This window comes from Phascolarctos cinereus, unplaced genomic scaffold (assembly GCF_003287225.1).
Source record: "Phascolarctos cinereus isolate Bilbo 61053 unplaced genomic scaffold, phaCin_HiC Scaffold_726;HRSCAF=1367, whole genome shotgun sequence".
NCBI classification, from domain to species: domain Eukaryota; kingdom Metazoa; phylum Chordata; class Mammalia; order Diprotodontia; family Phascolarctidae; genus Phascolarctos; species Phascolarctos cinereus.
In genome coordinates, this window is record NW_027556098.1 from 369,911,354 (window position 1) to 369,917,310 (window position 5,957).

Below are 5,957 nucleotides of genomic sequence, written 5' to 3' on the forward strand. Positions count from 1 at the left end.
ACTTAGCTAGACATGAAGACACCAAGGTTATCCACTGCATGCCAGGCCATCACCCGTCATCCTGACTTTTGCCCTGCCACTAGACTTGGATGATTCTGGAAGAGAGAATGAGGCCAATGACTTTGCACAGCTCTGCCTCACTTAAATCCGATTCAGACATGAGTCAAGATGATGACCATTAAGGGTGATGACCCCGTGATGTCATTGGTCCTCCTTGAAAACGAAGGATGAACAACAACGTGGAGCTATAGCAGCATCCTCACCCTGGAAGTTTATTCCACCCCTGGACTCCTCACAATGGAAATGCTATTTGCCCCTGCGGCCTCCCCCTCTGATTGACTGGTTCCTCCCAGAACCTCCATTTTAAGGAGGAAGCCCAGGCCAGCCATGTCTTCATTCCTATTTGGGCTCCAATCCTCACTCTGGACTTTCTCTACCAAGCCCAACTAGAGTACCTTCTCTTCCTCTCCCCTTGTCTCTGTTTCAGCTTCCTTTTATGTGCCTTACATGCCCCCATTAGGGGGGAAAGCCATCTTGCAAAGTGTAATCGATAGCCAGTCATCTTGACCTCTATGTCTTGCTCTGGAGGAGAGAGTGAGGCTGATGGACAGCGCAGCTCTGCCTACTTAAATCTCCCCTGAGGGCGGGGTGGGGGCGGGGCTTGCTGGAGGGGGGCGGGACCAGCACGAGCTCCCTCTGCCCTCCGCTGCCACCACAGCCTTCATGGAGGACCAGGTGTTCCCAAAGGAGCTGGACCGGTAGTTGGAGCAGCTGAGTGAGAACTAAGTGCTCATGCTCTGCGAGAAGGCTGAGGCGATCCTCACAAAGGCATCCAACGTACCAGAGGTTCACTGTCTGCGGGGATGGCCACCGCCAGTTCCAGGATCTGATGGAACTCTTTAGGACTGGTGGAAAGTCGCCAGACACAAGCCATCTTTTTGCGGGGTACTATGCTGACAGAGTCTGTTACTCAGTGGAGACTGCGACTCTTGTATCATTAAAAGTGGGATACCCAGAGCGGAACACGATACTGAGGGAAAATCTTGAGAGCCGACCAGTTACACAAGTGTATGGCTTTTATGACGAATGCCTGAGGAAGTATGACAATGCCAGTGTTTGGAAATACTTTACTGATCTCCTTGATTATCTCCCAACCACAGCTTTAGTAGATGGACAGATACTTTGCCTCCATTATGGCCATGGTATCCATGTATATACTGGATCACATCCGATTGCTGGATCATCTGCCAGAAGTTCCACAAGAGGGACCACTGTGTGACCTGTTATGGTCAGATCCTGATGGTCGTGGTGGATGAGGCATTTCTCCAGGAGAGGCTGGTTGCATATTTGGAAAGGACATTTCTGAAACATTCAACCAGGGCCAACTGCCTCACGTGGCTTTCCCGTGTTCACCAACTTGTGATGGAGGAGTACAACTGGTGTCACAATCTGAATGTGGTGACCATTTTCTTAACCATTTTCAGTGCACCAAATTACTGCTACCATTGTGGGAACCAGGCTGCTGTCATGGAACTAGATGACACTTTAAAATATTCCTTCCTGCAGTTTGACTCTGCACACTGCTGTGGAGAGCCCCATGTAATGCAGCACACCCCAAAAGAATTCCTATAAACAGTTTTGAGGAAAACCTACCAAAAGTACCTGGGAGTATACCTGGCATCTTTTTTTACAAAGCTATGAAAATAGACACGTTTGTGTAACAAATGAGGATCTGTGTCTGCATCAGCCCCATCATGACCAAACTGTGCCATAGTGTGCTCAGCGCTGAGCTAGCCCACTGAGGCTGAAACCCACCCCTGTCTTAAATTAATTAATTAAATCTCACCACAACAACCCCCATTAGAATGTAAGCCTTTGGAAGCAGGAAATGTCTTTCTTTCTTTGCTTATTCTCAATGTTTAGCGCAGTGCCTGGCATATAGTAAGTGCTTAATAAATGCTTCTTGACTCATTGGCCTGTTGACTTCTACCACTAATGAACGAATGCACAAATGAATAAGAGAATTCTCTACACATACCAGAGAGTTCTAACATCCTACTATCCCACCGGCTGCATCCATGTGCCTCCTTCAGGAGCAGCCCACGAGGGAGTGAGCTTATGGAGTGCGTCCTGTTTACCTATACCTAAGAGAACAGGATCCCCTAAGCAAAGAACTTTTAGTTTCTATCTGTTTGTGGACAGCAGGAAGGGGCCAGGGAAATGATGCATTTCTGAGTTTCTAAACCTATTCTGTGTTGTCTGCAGCATCTGCAAAAATTCCCATTTAATTTCTTGTGCCAACCTGCAATATATTGAAACCATAATAGGGAAAGTCACTTTGTGGAAAGGATAACTGTAGGAAGAACACCTATGTGTGCAGATGAGAACAACTTTATGGTCCCTTTGAAGGATAACCAGAACGACAAAGGGATTGAAAAAAACCACACCCTTAAGGTTTTGATCAAATGACCTAGGTTGTTTAGCCTAGAGAAGGGAAAATTTAGGGGACCCATGGTTCCTATCTTCAAATATTCAAAGCACCTTCATGTGGGAGAGGATTTACAATTGTTTTCTTTGGCTCCAGAGACAAAAGTCGAAACAATAGGTGGAAATTACAGACAGAAAAGATTTTTATCTCAATATGAGGGAAGACTTCCTAACACTTAGAGCTGCCCAAAAGTAGGAGGGGATTCTAGATTTAGACCTTAGAGGACGTCTAGTCCAAATTTCTCTCTTTACAGATGGGGATACTGAGTCCCAGAGAGATGAGGGAATTTGCCTAGGGTGACACAGGGAGTAACAGAGAATGTGATTTGAATCCTGCTTCCCTGATTTGTAAGACCCTGGCTCTCTCCACTGCGCCAAACTGCCTCTCATTAGAAGGTCGCTGGAAGTGTTCTAAGGGAGGCTGAGGGGAGGGGATGGGAAGGAGAGATTTGTCAGGGATGATGTAGAGGGATTCCTACCTATAGATGGGGTAGGCTATTTAACCCCTTATCTCCCTTCCAGAACAAAGCTTCTCTGATTCTTGGATCCCATGAACCAGTCTTGGGCTTAGCACTATAAGTCGAGTCGATGAGCATTTATTATTGTTATTGTTTGTCCTTCGTTCTTGAAAAGGACCATGACATCGTGAAGGTGATGCCATAACATGCAAGTGAATTGGATTTAAGTGAGGAAGGACTATGCAAAGTCACCAGCCTCTCTCTCCTCCAGAACCATCTGGGTCCAGCGGCCAGATACGGATCAGGATGACTGGAGATAGCCCGGGATGCAGTGGGAGCGAGCATTTATTATGCACCAACTGTAAGCCAGCCCACCATGTTTTGTATCCCTGGGGATATAGAAGAAAAGCAAAAGATATTCCCTGTTTTCAGGAAGCTAATGGGAGAGAAAACACGCAAACAACTGTGTACGAACAAGACAACACCAGGGTAAATGGAGAAAACCTCAGAGGGAAAGCACTAAGCTTAAAGAGAACTGGGAAAGACTTCCTTTGGAATGTGGGACTTAAGCTGGGTCTCCTGGGTCCAAATATTTCACAGACTTACCCACTGTTTTTAGTAGCCATTAGTTAAGAAAACTCACAATGACCAAAAGTTTTCACAAATGCTCTAATATTCTTAATGAATTTCTACTTAATGAATCACAACAACATCTACATATATTTGAAAATGTAGCAAAACATTTACGTGCCAGACGTCACTTGTTCAGTGTGCAAAAGGACCGTGCTTTGGGCAAATATAGATTTCTAGGACTTTGCAATTACTGCAACACGGACCACCCTACTTGACCCTCCCCCTACCAGGGGTTCCTAGCCCTTGCTATGGAAGCCACTGCTCTATATACTTCTGTTTGAGACTGTGGAGAAGCCATATGCAGAGGAACCCCCATTCTGACTTTCTAGGAAGGAGCCATAACTAAGGTGGGGTAGCCACAGCTCTTTGTCAGGGCATAGAAACACAGAGGGCATTAACAAAGTACTGATTCTTTTGAGTTAACATCTCAAAAACCATTGAGTTCAGCTTCTGATTAGCAGGAATAATGGCTTAAAATCGGAGGCTACCAGGTAGTGTGCTTTGCCCCTCCCACCCCACTCCCAGTGAACTTCTTCCTCCCAGCTCCACTCCCCAAGGCACCCACATGACAACCTTCCAAGCAGTGGACTCCCCATGGTGCCCTCAGGTCTCTATCTCCTTCCTCATCCCCCCAGAACATTGTCTTGGGTCCTCTTCTCCCAGGACCCTCTGTTCATGGTCTCTTCCCCTCTATCCCAAATGAATTTTGTCGTTAAAAGTTGGCTCCAGGGTCCATCACCTACTTCTGGCCTCTGGCATATTTTTGGATGCCAGAGCATGTAGTTCCATTTGCTGGTCACTCCAGGAACCCAAGACAGAGAAGAATCTGGGGCCTTCACATCTGAAGGAACAGAAAGGAGGCCCAAGTCCTTGGAAGCTGGAGCCTTTCTATCCAATACCTAAGATTCCTCATTAACCACTGACTTCAACTCCCCAACAACCTTTTATAGCCTGACCTCTGTTAAAGGGACCATATCCCTTTCCAGAACATAACATTTTAAAAAACACATTTAAACAAAGCATAAAAAGGCTTTAAAAACACAGCGAGAGAGACACATAAAATGGTTTCTCTGCAGGCTTACACCAGCCAGCTTCCCCAGTTTGTCCAAGAGGTAAGGCAGAGAGGGAGCCTAGGGCAGAGGCAACAGCCAGGGAAGAAGGGAGAGGATGGGGTCAGGGACCAGGCAGACCCTGACAGCATCTTCCTGGGTTTACTGCTCAAAACAGAAGGTTTGAGCACCAGTTAAGAGCATGTAATTACAGGCAGATATATGGCAATAGAATTCCAACCTGCACCATAATGGTCCCATAAAATGGGTTAGGTTTACACACACACCAAGCCATTTCACACACAGCAAATGAATCCTTTTTTTTTCTTGAAGGAAAGAAAAAGAGCTATAACTTTCTAGGAGTTCATGAATTTCCTAGATTCATGGCCCTTTATAGTTTTGCTACTAGATGGAAGAATGAACAAGAGAGACTCCAATAAAGAGGAGAATATGGTGAAATCCTACCCTTCCATCAAGCAATCTTTTAAAAAAATCTGATTTCCCCAACAATCTCTCACAGGGAATCATAAATTTAGAGCTGGAAAGGTCTTTAAGGATCAGCTAGCCTAGCACTCTCATTTTACAGATGAAGAAACTGAGGCCTAAGGAAAAGGTATAATAATAATAACAAGAAGCAATATTTGTATCATACATATATATATATATATGTATATATATATATATATATATATATATAATATTGCTTTTTAGTGAGACAATTGGAATTAAGTGACTTGCCCAGAGTCACACAGCTAGTAAGTGTCATGTGTCTGAGGCCGGATTTGAACTCAGGTTCTCCTGACTCCAAGGCCAGAGCTCTATCCACTGTGCCACCTAGCTGCCCCTGATGCCTTAATATATTTACCTCATTTGTTTCTCATAGCAACCCTGGGAGGTAAGCGCTGTTACTATTTCCATTTTACAGATGGGAAAACTGAGGCTGACAGGGGTTAAGTGACTTGCCTGGGGTCACACAACTAGTAAGTATCTGAGGCTGGATTTGAACTCAGATCTTTCTGACTCCAAGCTGAGGGTTCTATCCACTCTGACACCTAGCTGCCTGTTCATAGCTCTAATCAAGCTTTGATGGATGGAGCTCTATCTTTGCCCAGACAATCATCTAAGGAAACTGAGGCCCAGGAAGATGATATAATAATGATGATGATGATGAGAGTTAACTTTTACCTAGCACTTCAAGGTTTGCAAAGTATTCTGCATGTATCTTCATATCAATCCAAGGAAGCAATTGTTTTTAAGAAGTTTGGTGGCCCTGTGAGTAGGGTGCCAGACCTAGAGTTAGAAAGACCTGAGCTCAAATCACAGCCTTAGA

General features: G+C 45.1%; 1 pseudogene; it reads left to right on the forward strand.

The window, feature by feature from the left end:
* Nucleotides 1-723: 723 nt before the first annotated feature.
* On the forward strand, nucleotides 724-1,964 carry LOC110205977 (serine/threonine-protein phosphatase 2A catalytic subunit beta isoform pseudogene; annotated as a pseudogene).
* Nucleotides 1,965-5,957: the final 3,993 nt, after the last annotated feature.